This window comes from Colossoma macropomum, unplaced genomic scaffold (assembly GCF_904425465.1).
Source record: "Colossoma macropomum unplaced genomic scaffold, Colossoma_macropomum, whole genome shotgun sequence".
NCBI lineage: Eukaryota > Metazoa > Chordata > Actinopteri > Characiformes > Serrasalmidae > Colossoma > Colossoma macropomum.
The window spans coordinates 34,477,052-34,497,278 of NW_023494798.1; the positions used below are offsets into that span (position 1 = coordinate 34,477,052).

The window sequence follows — 20,227 nt, forward strand, 5'->3', positions numbered from 1 at the left end:
GGTCTGGGTTAACGTGACTGGATGGGTTGGGCCACTGAAAACAGCAGATGCGGCCAGATTTGACATTTGTGGGCAGTCCAGTGTTGCACTATTCCATGTAATTTATATATAAGCCTATAGAAACGAACATCTGCCTGCGTATGTATGAGTAATATTAGAGTATATATTCGTTTTCATTCATGGTTGAGCAAGTTATTGGTGTCATGATGTTGTGCTGTGTTGTGATAATGTATTTCAACATGGGAAAGCCTGAGATGTGCCTGGATTCAGGATCACTGGAGGATCCAGCTGCTGCAGGCTGCTCACATCTGGGTGCCGGGGAGCGTCACCTTCAGAAAAATCCCATTTCATGTTTCTGTAAATGAGGCGGTGTGGAGGAACGAGAGATTTCTGATTGGTTGCTGTAGACTGGGATTATTCATCATGGCTGTGTGAAATGGCAGGTTTGTCTTTCTGTTTCTGATGTGTGCACATGGGGCTTAGCTGAGAGAGAGAGAGAGAGAGAGAGAGAGGTGTGGAAATAGAGAAAAACTGGTGGAAAGTGTGGATGAAGTGGAGACAGTTGCAGAGAACGAGATCAATAATATAACAGATGAATAATTGATGAGGTGGTCAAAGGAAAGAGTGAAATACGAAAGGTGTGGATGGGCTGTGATGGAATTACACTGCATCACTCTATTTGCCGTCTCCAGCGCAGGCCTCTTTAGGGTGGTCTTCTCCCACTGGCGTATGTATTGATCCTTTAGATTGATTGGTGCTCCGTGGAGGCGGATTGCGTGCTAATTTGCAGCGATGACTGATAGCGGCTGCTCCAAAGCTGTGCCTTCATTATCATTCCACACATATACGCGTGCGTACAGTGCAGCTGCATGGGCAGAAGTGCAGCAGAACATGTTTATTGGGATTATAATGTATTTATAGAAATGTATCTTTTCAAAAATGGATCTAAATGCAGATTTTAATCAGGCAAAGAAACATTTTCTATGTTACCAGCCTGAAATTTATGCCCACATAGCTTCCATGCTTTTGCTTAAATATGAATTTTTAAGAAGCATCTGCATAATTCAGTGTTTGAGATGTAAACAGAGAGATTCAGAGTGGTTTGGTGTGAAATGGTTCAGATGTCTTTACAGTGGTGGTGACAGGAACCAGGGGTCGCCATGACAACACAAATATAGACATTTTATTTACTATCCAAAACCACCAGTGAACCTACACGAGTCTTCTGAGTTTATATGGAATGTTGATGATGGGAAAATAGTGGAAAATCGGACTATTTTGACTTGCACATACATCTCCACCATTTTTTATATACATGTTTGAAGGCCAAAGACTTCTGAACACAACCATAAAACAGTGTCTCAGTCATCAGGCAGTGAATTCATAACCATTTCATGTAGGAACTTTCTGTGAGGGAGCTTTTAGAGGTGGACGTCTGGTTCCTATCACCACCACTGTGAACAATTTAGCAATGTTAGCTTATCATCACTGTCCGAACAAAAATAAGTCTCCAAAATAGTAGCTGTACTATTTTTATGTAAGTTTTAATGTAAGTCAGTGTAAAGAGGTTTTATTTCCATTCACACAGTCTGAAGGACTAACAATGGAGACAAGTTTGTTTGTTTGTTTGTTTGTTTGTTTGTTTGTTTGTTTGTTTGTTTGTTTGTTTGTTTGTTTGGACAATGACGAGACGCTACCAAATCCCAGAAAATCTTATCAATGCTTTTATTTCAAATATGTACACTTAAAAAAAGATGGCTCTTAAACGGTTCTTTAGTAAAGCCATGTTCTATATAGAACCATTTCATGCTTAAATGGTTCTTTGCATGGTGAAATTGTTCTTCAGATTGATGGAGAATGTGTTGTTAATGGTTCTATACAGCACCAAAAATGGTTCTTTTTCTATTGTATACAAGCTGACATCGTAACAGTACACAAACCCTTTTTGGTGCTACATAGAACCATTTTCAAAAAGGTTCTACATAGAACTCATGGTTCTGAATAGAACCATTCCCTTTACTAAAGAATCCTTGAAGAACCGTCCTTTTTGAGAGTGTACATTTCAAAAACATGTGTTTTGTTTCACCCTTTCTCACTGAGGCGAGTGATGATTTAAGCATGCGGTTAGCACGATGCTAACTGAAGCTTCCAGTATGTGTTAGCTATGTTAGCCTCGTGGCTTCAGTGCTAAAACTAAAGAAGCGAAGTTTTGACCCCTAATGTGTCTTGGTTGACCATGTTTGAGGTAAGAGGGGGAATCTGGACATAACTGTGAGAGTATAAGGGCAGTTCAGGCTCCTTTGTTTACCCGTGTTTGGGTGCAGGTGCTGCAAAGACGGTGTTTTTTGGTGGACGGGTGGGTTTGTCCTGGGCCGCAGTAACCTTGGCGCACACACAGCCTGTTCCGCCGGTGTTGGACTGAATGGACCCTTTCTTTCTGAAGCTGTTCACAGGAATTAATAACCTCTTCACCTCCCAGCGTCCACCTGAAGACTTTTCTGGGATTCCTTAAAGGGCCCTCAGGAGGAAAAATAAAACAGAAAACGCAGGATATGAGCCCTTACAGGACTGAGCGTGGTTAGTATATGGCTCAGTATAGGGAATCAAAAGCTGTCTGTATGTCATTTAAGCAGTAGAACACAGAGGGAGTGCGTTTTCACGAAATAACATCACGGCTGTGATTTGGTCACAGTAGATCATCACAGCCGTGATGTTATTGGCGATAACACACTCCTCGAGTGTTCTACTGCTTTAATACAACAGTTAAATAAATACAGTAATAAATTAATAAACTGGGCCATGAACGCGGCGTTTAATATGTTTTAATGTTCGCAGTTCCTTCACCAAATTATAGTTCCTTAACGAGCAGCTCGTTGCTACGTCAGAGTAACGAGCTCCGCCCACTCGCTGCACAGCCGGCAGTTCGTTCTCCAGCTCCTCACACTAAACTCCCAAACTGTCATCACCACTGAGCAGCTTTTCAGTCGACAGCTGTGACAGAAGAACAGCTAAACAACCTGGAATCAGCCAGAAATGAACCCAACACCATTCGCCAAACTAAATGGGCTGTAAGATGCTTTACAGACTGGCTGGAACAAAACAACATTAATACTGATCTGGCAAAAAACTGAGCTAAACTTGATATTGTGGCAGTTTTATGTCTCAGTCCGATTTGGTCAGACTCTGAAGATCAGACTACACGTTGGGCGAATGGTGTCTCATCTTCAGAGTCTGACCAAATCAGCTGTCGGTCAAATGTGATCTTAAAAGTGTCCATTTTCTGTTTGATGTTATGGTGAAATATCACCACAGTTAGAACGCCTCTCAACCAATCAGCTTGTGTGGCCGGAACTAACTGTTGTATAATACAGCAATAGTTCAATAGTAAGATGTAAACAGAGAGATTGAGAGTGGTTTGGTGTGAAATGGTTCAGATGTCTTTACAGTGGTGGTGATAGGAACCAGGGGTCGCCATGACTACAACACAAATATAGACATTTTATTTACTATCCAGAACCACCAGTGAACCTACACGAGTCTTCTGAGCTTTTTTAATGGAATATTGATGATGGTGAAATGGTGAAAAATCTGAAATAATATGTTTTTGGGGGACTATTTTGACTTGCATAAAGATCTCCTCCATTTTAAATACATATTTTGAGGCCAAATTCTTCCCAAAACTATCATAAAACAGTGTCTCAGTCATCAGGCGGTGAATTCATAACCATTTCATGTAGGAACTTTCTGTGAGGAGCTTTTAGAGGTGGACGTCTGGTTCCTATCACCACCACTGTGAGCAATTCTGACTCGGTAAGTTTATCTAGAACAGAGCTTTTCACACCAAACCACTTAATCAAACCATTTAATTATGCAAAAAATTTGAATAATGGCTGGAGATTTTTAGATAATCTCTGATAGTCTATATTATGTGGTTTCTGACACAGTGTGTCGTACTGTTAACTATAAACATGGACTGAAGTACAGACAAAACTCAGGCTTCAGGATTTCTCTACAGTGCTTTTTGTACACGTTTTGCTTTGCTCTTGCTTTGAATGGATGAAGATTGCTTCAAGATGGCTGTTGATGTTGTTTTTAGCTATGCAATGTAAGCTTGTCAGTTTTTAAAGATGACATTACTGTCATGCAGTGCCAGAAACGTGATATTTTTGAGTAACTGTTCCTTTAAATCTGTTCGCCTCAGCTTGGCTCTGATGTAGTGTAACTGTAACATAACACTCTCAGCACCAGCCTTGAATCAGCCGGGAGAAATTGATTCTGTGTGATGAACATGCCATTTTGGAGAGACCCTGTTTTGGAGGGTATTGTAAGTGACTCTTTTTACCAGGCAGTGTCGCGATGACTCAGGAAGTTTTGACACTTGGAGAGAGTTTTTATCTCTCTGGCACCAAAGCAGCAGAGCTGGAGCCTTAATGTAACTGAGGCCAGTGTAATTCACCAGCAAATACACAAACCTCTCACTAAAGAAAACAGTGGACGAAGCAGATGGACTGTGTTAAAAATACAGTGTATATTCTGGTGATGTAGTGTTTGGCGACTTTATCCTCACCTAGAAGAGTGAAAAATCATTAAACTGTGTTTCTGTAAGTCCCTTGGTTTCTCAGTAAAGTTAGCTTCAGGTGTTTGTAGAAAGAGGAGAATATCCAACTGAGGACACGAACAACTTGAACTCAAATAAACAAACGCCGCTCAGCGTCGCCCTCTAAAGGCGTCATTAACAACCGTCAAATAAACAAACGTCGCTCAGCGCCGCCCTCTAAAGGCGTCATTAACACCCATCAAATAAACGAACGTCGCTCAGCGCCGCCCTCTAAAGGCGTCATTAACACCCATCAAATAAACGAACGTCGCTCAGCGCCGCCCTCTAAAGGCGTCATTAACACCCATCAAATAAACGAACGTCGCTCAGCGCCGCCCTCTAAAGGCGTCATCAACAACCATCAAATAAACAAACGTCGCTCAGCGCCGCCCTCTAAAGGCGTCATTAACACCCATCAAATAAACGAACGTCGCTCGCCGCCGCCCTCTAAAGGCGTCATTAACAACCGTCTAATAAACGAACGTCGCTCAGCGCCGCCCTCTAAAGGCGTCATTAACAACCGTCAAATAAACGAACGTCGCTTGCCGCCGCCCTCTAAAGGCCTCATTAACAACCATCAAATAAACAAACGTCGCTCAGCGCCGCCCTCTAAAGGCGTCATTAACGAACATCAATTAAACAAATGTCGCTCGCCGCCGCCCTCTAAAGGCGTCATTAACGAACATCAATTAAACAAACGTCGCTCAGCGCCGCCCTCTAAAGGCGTCATTAATGAACATCAATTAAACAAACGTCGCTCGCCGCCGCCCTCTAAAGGCGTCATTAACAACCATCAAATAAACAAACATCGCTCAGCGCCGCCCTCTAAAGGCATCATTAACAACCGTCAAATAAAGGAACGTCGCTCAGCGCCGCCCTCTAAAGGCATCATTAACAACCATCAAATAAACAAACGTCGCTCAGCGCCGCCCTCTAAAGGCATCATTAACAAACATCAAATAAACAAACGCCGCTCAGCGCCGCCCTCTAAAGGCATCATTAACAAACATCAAATAAACAAACGCCGCTCAGCGCCGCCCTCTAAAGGCATCATTAACAAACATCAAATAAACAAACGCCGCTCAGCGCCGCCCTCTAAAGGCGTCATTAACATAACAAACGTTAAGACCCTTGATGTGTTCAAGTAAATGTGTTTTCTGCCTTCCTTCATTATTTACATTTCAGCCTTACATTAGGGGGGATGAAATCGCTTCTTTTCTGCTTTCTCCACATTTAGAGTCTTATGTTGCCTGTGTTAACTATTGCTCAGACACCACAGCAAAGGTACCAGCCACCATTAACATGAAGCTGCTTTTTTGATTGTCTGTCAATTAAGCGCAACGTCCCGGGAACGTTTTTAAGCCATTAACACCCCTGTTAATGTGCTGTACAGCTGCAGGCAGTTTAAAACCAGCAGCCCATTCAGAGAGCATAACTGTAGATCTTCTCCAGGGATGTAGCAGCTTCAGTAGACAGACTTTGACGAAGCTTTGAACATGCTGAGCACTCGTTACCTACTAAAACTGCTTTGTTGGAGGACATTAAACATATATTGCTGAAATGAAACGATTTTGTTTCGGAAGTTCATATATGAACAGCACTATTTGTATTTGTTTTGGACCTATTTTTCGGGTATTCAGGCATAAATCTTCAGATCTAAATGTCTAAGATGGCTTAAAAATATGCATTCAATCAAGGTGAGTCCCAATTTAGGGTCACGTTCTTTATTTAATATGCAGATAAGGACACATGCACAGATGCAGATGTAAGGGTGTTTATTTTTAGGGCTTACATTTTCTTACATTTTATATTCATGCCATTTGTTTGCCAAAAATGTTTTAATTAATGGCAGCAATTTTCTAACCTCTCTTTCTCTTAGGATTAAACATTTTGATACTATATGTATATATACACCCCAATCAGGCATTACATTATGACCACCTCCTTGTTTCTACGCTCATTGTCCATTTTACCATCTCCACCCTGTTCTTCAGCGGTCAGGACCCCCATGGACCCTCACAGAGCAGGTATTATTTGGGTGGTGGACCATCCTCTAGTCCTTCATCAGTCACAGGACGCTGTTGGCTGGATATTTTTGGTTGGTGGACTATTCTCAGTCCAGCAGTGACACTGAGGTGTTTAAAAACTCCAGCAGCACTGCTGTGTCTGATCCACTCAGACCAGCGCAACACACACCACCACCACATCAGTGTTACTGCAGTGCTGAGAATGACCCACCACCCAAATAGTACCTGCTCTGTGAGGGTCCATGGGGGTCCTGACCACTGAAGAACAGGGTAAAAGGGGGCTAACAAAGTATGCAGAGAAACAGATGGACTACAGTCTGTAACTGTAGAACTACAAAGTGCACCTATATAGTAAGTGGAGCTGATAAAATGGACAATGAGCATAGAAACAAGGAGGTGGTCAGAATGTTATGCCTGATCGGTGTACATCAGTCAGACTGATATATATGCAAATTGACATAATTCTGATTGGCTGTCCTATATTGTACCTCAATCAACAAGTACTTCAGGCTGAAACACTCCTTATAACTTCAGTGTGAGTGGATGGGGCTAAACTACTGTGGGATGAATATGTGGATGTATGTAAATGTGTGGGTTTTTGTGACATCACTAAAACTGTGAATTCAAAACAGGGCGTTTTTGCAGCTCAGTTATCATGTATGCACTGGCGAGTGAACGGTCCGTTTTCAAACTCTGCATAGTGTTTCTGTTCTACACCAAACCTTTTTATTTATAAAATGTAGGAAATTTTTGTTTTTTAAGATATGGGCTTTAATAGAGCTCAGCTTCAGGAATATGAATGTGAAAATGTGAGAATATCTGGAAATGCAACACCAGGGATTCGGCATCTGTTCTGCCTCGCTGACATTTACAGGGAACATTTACATGCAGCAGGACGTCTGGTGAGAGCGCTCACGTGCTGTAATCCAGTGTCCTCCTTCATACAGAATCTCAGCCTCTAGGGCTGCTCGATGATGGCAGAAATCATAATCACGATTATTTTGGTCAATATTGAGATCACGATTATTCAACACGATGATCACTTTGGAGGGCGCTCCCGAGCGAGTCCAGAATGAATGGGTTAAGATGGAGCATTTGAGCAAAATCATAGTTTATAAATGATTAAACATTTTTAATGTAAAACAGTACATTTATTTCCTGAACACTGAACAGCATAAAACATTTTAACACTGCTGTTATATTTTTAAGAGCTTTTAAACTCGAGGTATATGGTTTAAAACAGTGCCTCATTTACGTCCATGACATCAGTGAGCGCGAACAGCCAATGAGCTGCTCCTGTCGCCAACCAATCAGCACTCAGTAGCAGTAATATTAGCTTTGTACTGCACAAAACCCGTTTGTTGTAGAAAAATGGAAACACTGGTGAGTTTTAGTGAAATACATCCTTCTACTTTCTAACATTAAAGCAAGGTTCTGTGTAAGTGATTAGAAACTATTTTAACGTTTTGTTTTTAGCCGTTTTGCAGTCGTGTTTTTGATATAACGGGGGAAACAGGTGCCTCTTTCGTCTCTTTCGTCGTTGGTACCAGAGCTGGTTTATGAGGCCATTAAATCCTTTGTGACTTTTGGATGGAGAATTCTTTTCACTGATATTACCAATGATAGAAATTGCCATTGTATCTTATGTGAACTATTGGCTGCACTGCCCCCCATGGCTTCCAGTAGTACTGCTCCATTTCGTGCACAATTATGGACGAAATGAACGCGAAGCATGGACGTCTGTTTCATATTCGTATTAAACGTTGAGCATAAACGAGCCTTAAGTGTGTAAACTTGGTGAATTATTTTGCAAAAGTGTAGCTTTAAGGTCATTTGGGCACCATAAAGCCGCTCTCTCGGCTAATTGTGGATTATTGAAGCAGTTTGGTGATTGTAGGGCTGGTGCAGCTGAGATGTTCTTCAGCCTGAAGCTGGTGCTGCTGTCTTCTCTGCTGATTAGGTTTTTGTGAAATGGCTGAGGGGGAAGGTTGTGATGGGAGTGGTGCTACAGATGAATTAATAAAGAGATCTGAGCATGTGGAGATGCGAGAACCACCACTGAGTGATTGAGTCTGACACCTCACGGCTCCAGCATCGCTCTGAAGGCCGTCCACAGGGGCTTTTCTCCAGGACCGAGGACTCTGAAAGCCGCCCGCAATCCCAGCGTCGCGGATTTGAGGCAGTTTTGTTCTGTTCTGCCTTTTAAACTCAGCAAAGACGATCGTTTCAGGCATTCTTTCATGCGGATGGAGGGAGAGTGGAGGAGAGGAGACACGTCTGGATATCTCTCTCTCTCTCCTGAGGAGGTGCAGGGAGGGAACGTCAGCAGACGAGTGACTTTCAAGTGTCTTAGCTGGAGAGAAGGAGAGAGGGATAGGAATAAACCGGTTGTTGATTTTTTCCTGGATGCCAAACGTCTCATTGTTGAACTTCAGACGAAGCCGGTTTTATTCATAACACAGAATAAACGTTTGCAGAGCGCCTCCTGCCTTTTTCCACCTTACATAAACGGTCACTGCTAAAGCTCTCCTCTGGTACTCGTCCATTTTTTGTTTGCACACCTTCGTGCCGCCATCAGCTGCGTACAGCTAAGAGGTGTGGAGTGACATTTTTTTTCAACACAAACATGCGAACGCAGCATAAATGTACGACGGGGTTTTTAACAGGGCCACTGTTAAAAAATTTAAACAATACACTTTGAGAATAAAGTTGTAATATTTTGATAATAAAGTCGTAAAGCTACAAGAATAAAGTCAAGAATAAAGTCAGTAATATTTGGAGGATAAAGTGGGCTAACTATAGGGGGGCTGCCATAACACATTGGGGTCTCTGTTGCTGTACTGTAGGGGGGCTGCCATAACGCGTTGGGGTCTGGGTTGCTGTACTGTAGGGGGGCTGCCATAACGCGTTGGGGTCTGGGTTGCTGTACTGTAGGGGGGCTGCCATAACGCGTTGGGGTCTGGGTTGCTGTACTGTAGGGGGGCTGCCATAACGCGTTGGGGTCTGGGTTGCTGTACTGTAGGGGGGCTGCCATAACGCGTTGGGGTCTCTGTTGCTGTACTGTAGGGGGGCTGCCATAACGCGTTGGGGTCTGGGTTGCTGTACTGTAGGGGGGCTGCCATAACGCGTTGGGGTCTCTGTTGCTGTACTGTAGGGGGGCTGCCATAACGCGTTGGGGTCTGGGTTGCTGTACTGTAGGGGGGCTGCCATAACGCGTTGGGGTCTCTGTTGCTGTACTGTAGGGGGGCTGCCATAACGCGTTGGGGTCTGGGTTGCTGTACTGTAGGGGGGCTGCCATAACGCGTTGGGGTCTCGGTTGCTGTACTGTAGGGGGCTGCCATAACGCGTCAGGGTCTCGGTTGCTGTACTGTGGGGGGGGTGCTGCCATAACGCGTCGGGGTCTCGGTTGCTGTACTGTGGGGGGGGTGCTGCCATAACGCGTCGGGGTCTCGGTTGCTGTACTGTGGGGGGGGTGCTGCCATAACGCGTCGGGGTCTCGGTTGCTGTACTGTGGGGGGGGTGCTGCCATAACGCGTCAGGGTCTCGGTTGCTGTACTGTGGGGGGGGTGCTGCCATAACGCGTCGGGGTCTCGGTTGCTGTACTGTAGGGGGGCTGCCATAACGCGTCGGGGTCTCGGTTGCTGTACTGTGGGGGGGGCTGCCATAACGCGTTGGGGTCTCGGTTGCTGTACTGTAGGGGGCTGCCATAACGCGTTGGGGTCTCGGTTGCTGTACTGTAGGGGGCTGCCATAACGCGTTGGGGTCTCGGTTGCTGTACTGTAGGGGGGCTGCCATAGTGCGTCGGGGTCTCGGTTGCTGTACTGGCGCTGGAAATCTATGACTTTGTCAAAATATTACGACTTTATTCTCAAAATATTTTAGTTTTATCTCAAAATATTCTGACTTTATTCTCAAAGTCTACTGTTTAATTTTCTTAACAGTGGCCCTAAAACGCCATCATATATATGCGCCAGAATAGAACTGCTGCTGCATTTAAGGTGGGGTAGAAAACTCAAAAAAGGCAGTTCTAGATTAAACAGACGTTTTATCCCTTGGAATTCTGAGCAGTTCTGAAATATTGAGCTTCGAAGATTTTGCATTCCAAATAGCAAAATTGATATGTGGAACGTACATGAAAATGACAGACACCTTAAATGTGTTCTGAATGTACAGAATCAAAATCCTATCAAATTAATGGATCAGGTCAAATGCAGACAGAACCTTCTAATCCTAAGAACCCACTTTCTGCTTGGAGTTATAAGATTCTGTCTGGGAAAACATGAAAGGAAGCGACGATTTTCAAGGAACACAAACCGTTTGTACTTGAAATTTGTTTTGAAACATACTACAGTCTACCTGGATACCGCAGAGAAAAACAGACCCTGATTGGCCGTTTTTCGACCAGTTTAACTCTTTAATTTCCGTCCTATTGAAATGAGTAGCACTGTAATACAGGCAGGGTTTATATACAAGCGTGATTCAGTTTAATAAAAATGAGCTAAAAATGACAGACATGAAAATCATCAGGCCTCTTTAGTCTAGAAGGTCTTTCTCAGGTCCAGAAGACGCTGAGAGTTCCTCTCTGCTGTTTTTCCGGCGCTGCGCTGTGGGTTGTGAGTGCTGGTCAGTTGAAGCTCTACGATGACGAGCTCACAGAGATAATATCACATACATCAGTCTGAAAGCCTCTTGCTGAGAGCAGCAGCGAGCAGGTGGCTGCCTCTCTGAGAGTGATGGATTAGCTCTGCCTGCTGGAGATCATCGCAGTGAGGGAATATAGAGGTCAGGAGCTGAAGGGGTTTGAGTCCAGCACCATCAGCGCGGCCACATTTCTGCCTCTGAGACTTTGAAAGCTCTCTCTCTCTCTCTCTCTCTTCTCTCTCTCTCTCTCTTCTCTTCTCTCTCTTCTTTCTCTCTCTCCTTCCTTCCCTCTCTCTTCCTCTCCTCTCTTTTTCTCTTTCTCTCTCTCACTCCTCCGTCTCTCTCCGTCTGTCTCATTCTGTCTCTCTCCCCTCTCTCTTTCCCACTCTCTTTCTCTCCTCTCTCTCCCCTCTCTCTTTTTCTCCCCTTTCTCTTTCTCTTCCCTTCTCTCTCCCTCTCTCTCTTCCTTCTGTATCCTTCTATCTCTCTCCATTCTCTCTCCTCCCCCTCTCTCCCCTCTCCTTTTTCTCTTCCTCTCTCTCCCTCTCTCGCTCTCCTCACTCTCTTTCTCCCCCCTTTCTGCCCTCTCTCAGCCTCTTTCTCGCTGTGTCTTCTTCTGTCTTCTTTCTTCATCCCTCTCCCGCTCCTTCTGTCTTCTTCTGTCGCCCCGATGTGTGTGTGTGTGTCTGTGTGTGTGTGTGTGTGTGTGTGTGTGTGTGTGTCTCTCTCTCTCTCTCCTCTCTCTGTCTCTCTCTCCTCTCCTTCTTCTTTCTTTCTTCTCTTGTTGTCTTGTCTGTTCTCTCTCTCTTCTCTTTCTTTCTTTCTTTCTTCTCTCTCTCTCTCTCTCTCTCTCTCTCTCTCTCTCTCTCTCTCTCTCTCTCTCTCTCTCTCAACAGTTGCGGCTGTTGAAATTTTAAGCAGTGTTTATGATGACATCATGCAAAACAGTTTGCCTTTTTTTTGCTAATTCGTCCCAAACAGAACGTGCCATATAGAGCTATAATGAGGCGAGAAGCAACAACGTACATGATACATGATACTAACTCATGGCATGACTTCATATACCTACACTGGTGCATCAGGCCTCCGATCCACATCATCACTCTGCTCTCTCCTTCTGGACGAACTTGCAAATGAGCTGAGAGGCGACCAGTCAGAATGTTGACGTGTGGCGCAGTAACCGATTGAGTCACGCGGTGAGATTTAACACTGGAACGCCCACCGAGCAGGAGATAAAACGTCTTTATCACCCTGATGATTTTCTTCATGTTTAAAAAACAACATTAGGCTGCTTTGTGACCCAAAACTGAGACTGTCTCTATTCGCACCTCAGCCTGCTCACTGTAATGAACCTGCGGCGTTCACTTAAACAGAGCAGCTACTGCAGATTTTCAAAATATAAAAATACAAACTCCGCTCTAAAACAAGCTCTGAGCTGCTCTCAAACTATTATGAAGTATTATTATTATTTTTAACAGTTGCAATCCTGAAATCAGGGGTCCTGCAGCCCCCTCAGCACCCCCCTCTTCCTGCATCTCTGAAATTGTGGCAGACACTGATTCATGGTAATTACTGAATAATTCATAGCAGATAATAATTTGTCATAGTTACCAAATAATTCAGATGATTTTATACTAGTTATTGAAAAATTCATATTACATATTGAATAATTCATAATAGTTACTGAATAATTTCTAGTAGGTATTGAATAATTAATAGCAATTATTGAATAGTTTTAGGAGTTACTGAATACATTAATTGCAAATAGTGAAGAATTCTTTTATAATTTTTAGTAAATCAGTCAGAGTGCTTACTGAAAACGACATACTGAATAATTCATAAGAAATATGGAATAATTGATCATAGATACTGAATAATTCATAGTAAATATGGAATAATTAATCATAGATACTGAATAATTCAGAGCAAATATGGAATAATTGATAGTCGATACTGAATAATTCATAGTAAATATGAAATCATTGATAATAGATACTCAGTAATTCAGAGTAAACATGGAAAATTGATAATTCATATTAAATATGGGATAATTCATAGTAGATATTAAATAATCCATAGTAGATATGGAATAATTGATAGTAGATACTGAATAATCCATAGTAAATATGGAATAATTGATAATAGATACTGAATAGTTCATAGTAAATGTGTAATAATTGATAATAGATACTGAATAATTCATATTAGATGTGTAATAATTGATAGATACTGAATAATCCATAGTAAATATGGAATAATTGATAGTAGATATTGAATAATTCATAGTAAATGTGTAATAATTGATAGTAGATAGTGAATAATTCATAGATGTGTAATAATTGATAATAGATACTGAATAATTCATAGTAGATATGGAATAATTGATAGTAGATACTGAATAATCAATAGTAAATATGGAATAATTGATAGTAGATATTAAGTCATTTTAGTAAATATAAATTTAGAGTGGTTACTGAATAATTAATAATAAATCTGGGATAATTCTTAATAGATCCTGAATCATTTATAGCAGATACTGGTTCATAGTAGTTACTGAATAGTGAGCCTGCATGTTGAGGGTAAAATGTTTAAGATGTTTTAGATTATTTTTACCATTATTCCATATTATTTTTTCCCCAAGTTGCTCACTCTAGTTAGTGCACATGAAGGTTGATTCCAAAAATAGAATAATGATAATCTCACATTATTATATTAGGCTATAATACGTGCCCTTACTCCTAAGACCTCCTCACTGATCCTCCTGCTCCCTCTTGCTCTGTGTGCTCTCTTTCTCCCACTCTAATTCACTTCTCACCTCTCACTTTAATCCCTCTCTCGCTGGGCTCCAGCAGCAGGGAGACTGATGGCCGTGTCCCGCCACCGCGGGTCTATCTGGGGCGTCCCGTCAGGCCAAATGGGGGCTGATGGATGAGGAGAGCGAGAACGCTGCCAGGAACCCTGCTGCCTTCTCCACCGGCAACATGCCTTCATTCCCCCTTTATTACCATGAAAAATGGTGTTAGCTTCTCTTTTGTTCCTTCATATATGACACTCAATACTCTGGCTGAATAAAATATCTCCGCAGATCAGAACGGCCCTCATTCATCACAGCTGCGGAAAAAAGAAGCGTAGATTTGAGCGCAAATGATGAATCGGCTTCAGCGCGTGAAATCAAGTGCCACTCTACCTGTGCCTCATTTACATATCATTTACTTGAAGCACACCTTAATTCAATTCATGCAGATGTTTCGGTAGGGAGCCAATAAAATGACAGCATTCAGTGGTTCATGAGTCAGTGGCTGTGCTCGTAGGTGGAGTTTGAGGTGCACTGCTCCCCCTACTGACCAAACTGTATAGTGTTAAAATTGCGACGTCTGGAAAGAATAAAATGTAAATAAACAAAATGTCTTTGTTGATTTTGTATGTAATTATTTTCCTAAAATAACATATTTAAATGCTGTATTATTGCAGTGTAATAGGCTAAGTGTGTTTTTGTATTGTTTACTTTGTGGGCGGAGTCAGTAGTATTGAACAAAAGCACAGTTTAATATGTCTTTAAACGGAACATGGAACAGTTTCAGCATTTGTTTAGACGATGCAGGAAAAATAAGTACATCTGCTTTTCTACTGGATTGCCATGTTCATAAATGATCAGTGTTATTGTTTTTTTCTATTTTTATTCTTATTGTTGGTATTATAGATCATCTTGATAATAGTTCTGATTAGTTCACCACAAATCAGGCATTGTTTAAGGTTGTTAGTCATTTCCATTCAAATTTATACACACTCCCACTGGACGTGAGTTTGATTTGTACAGATCCACCAAAGATGAAACTGATGAATCACAAAACTGTCTGTGAAATTTGCGTGCGCTCATTTTACGATCAGATTTAACTGTACGCAACATCTGATGAATAAAGACCGATATCTCCATTGGTCATAGAAAACTTTAGCTTGTTACACCTTAAACACAACGGCGATAAATAACGCAATTTTTATACACACCGGTCATAATGCATTTTTTTTCTTTTTTTTGCAAAAAATAAACTTCCTTTGAAGAAAAGACGAACAGAATGTCTTTGGATGTGAGATGCGTTTTCTACTTTTACTACTTTGGAAAACTGAAAGGAGAGCTGAGAGTTTCTGCTCCTCATTCAGGAGCTGAAACTTCACAAAGCACACGAGACAAAGCACAAAACAAATGGTCCGAATATCTAGTGCACATAAGATCTCCTTTCCTCAGAACGAGCAAGCTGTGACATTAGCCACGTTTACATGCAGCCTAATAATCTGTTAATAATCCGACTAATAGCTCAATCGGAATAGAATACGTCCATGTAAACACTTCAATCGGAATAGTCTAGTCTGATTGAGGCCATTCAGAATACAGTTTCTATCCGACTGATCGAGGTGGGTAATCCTGTAAATAATCTGTTAAATAGAAGAATAATATCCGTGTAAACGCCTGTATCTGATTACATTCCCTATCGGAAAGTTTAAGTCCGTTCTGATCATGTTCGTCACGTCATAGTGAAAGTTTATACCGTTCAACATGGCGGAGCAGAAACTGGTCTGCAGAGGAGACGAAGTTTATGCTCTGATCTTTAAAAGACGGCGGTGGGACGGACGTCCAGCTTATGTGTCTCAGAACACGACGTCTTCCTCTCGGCCTTCTTTAATAAGGACATGTGAAGGACGTTTTCCTGAGTCTGACACCATTTTAAAGTAATTAAAAACACAAGCACTGCTCACTGCTGCTCATCTCACTCTGACTGGACTCACGTAGTGCTGGTTGTCATGGTAACGTTTACACTAAGTGGTTCTCTATGCATGCGTGTAATTTTGGATCGGATTACTTAAAGTGAGCATGAAAACGGAGGTTTTCCATCAGATTGTTCAGTAGAGTGAGAATAAACACCTCAGTCTTAATCTGTAATGGGAATGCATTTAATCAGATTGGCAAAAATCTTTGGATGTAAACACAGACAATGCGTTACTGTCCATTTTGGAAAAGTAGAGCGCGGAGCTTCATTGCGTCAGCAGCTGAAACTCTGAGTGCTTCCACATATAACTCAGATATTTGTAGCCCAGTTTGAGCTGCTTTTGGAGATTTTAGCGTTTATAAAAATATTCCAGTTTTTCAGAATAAAGAAGCCGACTTCAGACACCAAACACGTCTTGGCTGCTCGACTGCATTTGGGCTAAGAGTGAGAAATGTGTGAATTTGATTTTTGGCCAGATTATTCCTTTATAGTGGCTCCAGTGCTGCAGGCCTCTGCTAACAGACTGGCTCTCCCTGGATGCTCCTACGTTTGGAGTGTTTTCTCCGCTCCAGATGGAGCTCTAGAGGATCTCATCACATATACACAAGCGCAGTGCTTAACAAGGTGTCTCTGCAGCTCCAGTGTTGAAGGAGAACTCCACTGTTTTTTCAAAATTCAGTGTTTAAGATGTAAGCAGAGTGATTCAGAGTGGTTTGGTGTGAAATGGTTCAGATGTCTTTACAGTGGTGGTGATAGGAACCAGGGGTCGCCATGACTACAACACAAATACAGACATTTTATTAACTATCCAGAACCACCAGTGAACCTACACGAGTCTTCTGAGTTTATATGGAATGTTGATGATGGGAAATAGTGGAAAATCTGAAATAATAAGTTTTCTTTGGGGACTATTTTGCCTCACAGCACCCTGCATGTATGAAATTCTGACTCAGTAAGTTTCTCTAGAATGGAGTCTTTGACATCAAACTCTTCATTTACACCTTCACCCTTTAATTACGCAGACATTTTTAACAATTGATGGAATTCCCCTTTAACAGTGGTTTGGACAAGACAACTGTCAAAACATTATTCAGACAAAAGCAGCTCTTCATACCAAGAAGACACTTTTTTCCATGTGAGACCTGAACATCGAGTCGGGCCTTCTTTTTGAGGCTGTGCGTATGATGTTAGTATGTTAAGACATACGATATGGCCCAAAAAACTCCCACCAAGTCAGTCTCGGTACCTCTGACTTTTAAATGATTATTTTAGGCATTACAGGATGTAATGTAGTTTAAAAATATGTTTTAGGCCAAAATCTTCTTACAACTATCATAAAACAGTGTCTCAGTCATCAGGCAGTGAATTCATAACCATTTCATGTAGGAACTTTCTGTGAGGGAGCTTTTGGAGGTGGACGTCTGGTTCCTGTCACCACCACTGTGAGCAATTCTGACTCCAAGTTTCTCTAGAGCAGAGCGTTTCACACCAAACCACTCTGAACCTCTGAACCACTCTGATTACATCATAACCATCTAATTGTGCAGGATTTTGGAAAAGTTGGTAGAATTCCCCTTTAAAAATGGCTGTGCATGAGTGCTGTGTGAAGCGAGTTATGAGAGTAGTGACAGATTTGGAACAGCTTGTGTTTGTATTTATATGCATAAGGGAGTGTTTTTGGAGGTTAGTTGGGGGAGATTGAGGGGCTACACTGTGACGCTCGTTGCCGAGAGGAAAAAACAATCAATCTGAAGATGGTTTTCTCGGAGTGGTGTGTGTGTATATTAAAGGGCTCATATGGAAAACCATGTTTTTTATTTGCATTCTTAAAAAAGGAGAGCCTGCCCTTCATTTCCCAGGTCATACAGTCCAAATACATAACCTAAGATTCAGCATTTAATTTTAAATTCAGTATAGTTGTAATATCACAACTGTAAACACATTTACATATGACCACCCCATTCAGCCTACAGCAGTTGAGCCCCGCCTCTTCAGCCTACAGCAGTTAAGCCCCACCCCTTCATCCTACAGCAGTTTAGCCCCACTCATTCTGCCTACAGCAGTTTAGCCCCACCCCCTTCAGCCTACAGCAGTTTAGCCCCTCCCATTCTGCCTACAGCAGATTAGCCCCACCCATTCAGCCTACAGCAGTTTAGCCCCGCCCCTTCAGCCTACAGCAGTTTAGCCCTTCCCATTCTGCCTACAGCAGTTTAGCCCCACCCCTTCAGCCTACAGCAGTTTAGCCCTTCCCATTCTGCCTACAGCAGATTAGCCCCACCCATTCAGCCTACAGCAGTTTAGACCCACCCATTCAGTCTACAGTAGGTCAGCCCCACCCACTCAGTCTACAGCTGTTAAGCCCCGCCCCTTCAGCATACATCAGTTAAGCCCCGCCCCTTCAACCTACAGCAGTTGAGCCCCACCCATTCGGCTTACAGCAGTTTAGCCCCACCCATTCTATCTACCACAGTTTAGCCCCACAAACAGCAATTTCATCCTACATATGTAGTTTATAGCGTTTTTTTTATTGGTTTTGAAGTGTGATTAATACATTCTGGCTGATGGACACTGAACCTTGTAAAGGTGTAAATTTGTGTCCTTTGAGCCAATAATAACAAATAAAGAATATTAGTAGTAAAATAGTAAAATAATATTATTATTATTATTATTATTACTGTTGTTATTTTTGTTGTTTTGTTGTAATTATTGTCAGTTATTCGAGAATTATTATAATAATGTTATTGTATATTGTGTTGTAACAAATATTATTAATAATTATTGTATGCTGCATAATGACAACAATAATAATAGTAATAAAAACAGTAGTAATTTTTGCTGTGTTGATGATGAATTATATATTAAATGATTTGGGAGGGATAAATGGAGTTCTAACATGTTAAGCACCACAGTTTAGCTTACGCATTTGCACATTTTGTATTATGTATTCATTCGTCCTGTATCTACAGATGATGTAATCTGCGTCAGAGACATGCTGTGTCATTGTGACCTGACACTAAATTCTCTTCAGAGTGATATAATCTACACTGAAGGACGTATGACAGTCAGAGTGCTTTCTGTCTGAGAGACGTAGCTGAGTTCGGGTTTGTACAGTCACTGAAACCTGGTCTGTTGGGGGGCTGCTGGGGGGCCGCTGGTGGGCCGTGAGGTTTGTGAAGTCGCTGTAAGTTTCTCCCTGGGGACCTACAGGTCTTTGTGCTGGACGCAGCCTGAGCAAGCAGAAAGGTCAGCCATGTTCCAGCCATGCCCACCTTTCTCCTCTCTTCACAGACCGGAGTCTGTTTCTCCCGCCTGGAACAGCTAACGTTACGCTGGCAGGCCGAACGCTGCACGTGACCACGCTGGTGGATTCTGGAATGATCCGCCTGAGCCAGCAAGGGTCAGGAGAGTTTCAGAGCCTCAGCACAGGTGGATGTTTAAAGTGCCCATGTCGTGGAAATTTTAGAAATAGGAGTTTGATTTAGTGATGCAACGAAACCAAAATTCAAGAAAAGAAAAGTGTTGTTTTTTTTTTACTTAAAGGTAGGGCTGAGCGATTTTGGCAAAATATCTTATCGCAATTTTCTGACAGGTATTGCGATTTTGATTTAAATTGCGATTGTTTTCTATAAACTGATGTGTGGGCCTTTTTTTTTGCCTAAGAAGACCAGCATATACTTCTTCTGGCTTGAGGCTCGAATGCTTAACACAGTTTGGTTTCTTCTGATTAGTCAAATTCATCTTAAAGCAGTTCACAAGCTCAGCGTAATTTGGTCACTTAAAATGCATCCATGTTGACTATAATGAAAATTGCAGCTGTTGCAATTTGAATTTCACTCTTTCAAATTGCGATTTCAATATTAAAAACGATTAATCTTTCAGCCCTACTTAAAGGTGCAGTGTGTACGATTTAGGGGGCTCTTGGCCCCCTGCTAAAATGTTCGTCAACTCACTTAAAATATGAAATATTGACATTTGTCAAAACGACCTACCATGTATAGAGACTGCTCTCCATGACACTAGGGGGCAGCCTGCATTCTGATGCGGTGAGTTTTCATGCAATGCAATGTACTATCAAAAGCACTGCAGTCGAGGAACTAGTAGAGAGGAGAACTGTCACTTTGTGGTGTCTTCCGGGCTTTTCAAACACTAGAGGGCGCTCCTGGGCGAGTCCAAAACATGAACAAAATCATAGTTTATAA

At 42.1% G+C, this 20,227-nt stretch overlaps 1 protein-coding gene across 2 annotated transcripts in view; it reads left to right on the top strand.

The window, feature by feature from the left end:
• The window catches only part of serpini1 (serpin peptidase inhibitor, clade I (neuroserpin), member 1), a 43,850-nt gene that overhangs the window by 609 nt on the left and 23,014 nt on the right, over positions 1–20,227 (top strand). The window contains exon 1 of one of the 2 annotated variants that reach the window (XM_036585739.1): positions 388–443. The exons of the other annotated variant lie outside the window; for it this stretch is intronic. The gene's annotated coding sequence lies outside the window, so the exon portion shown is untranslated. Of the gene's footprint in view, positions 1–387; positions 444–20,227 lie in introns of those variants that run through there. 2 annotated transcript variants of the gene reach the window in all.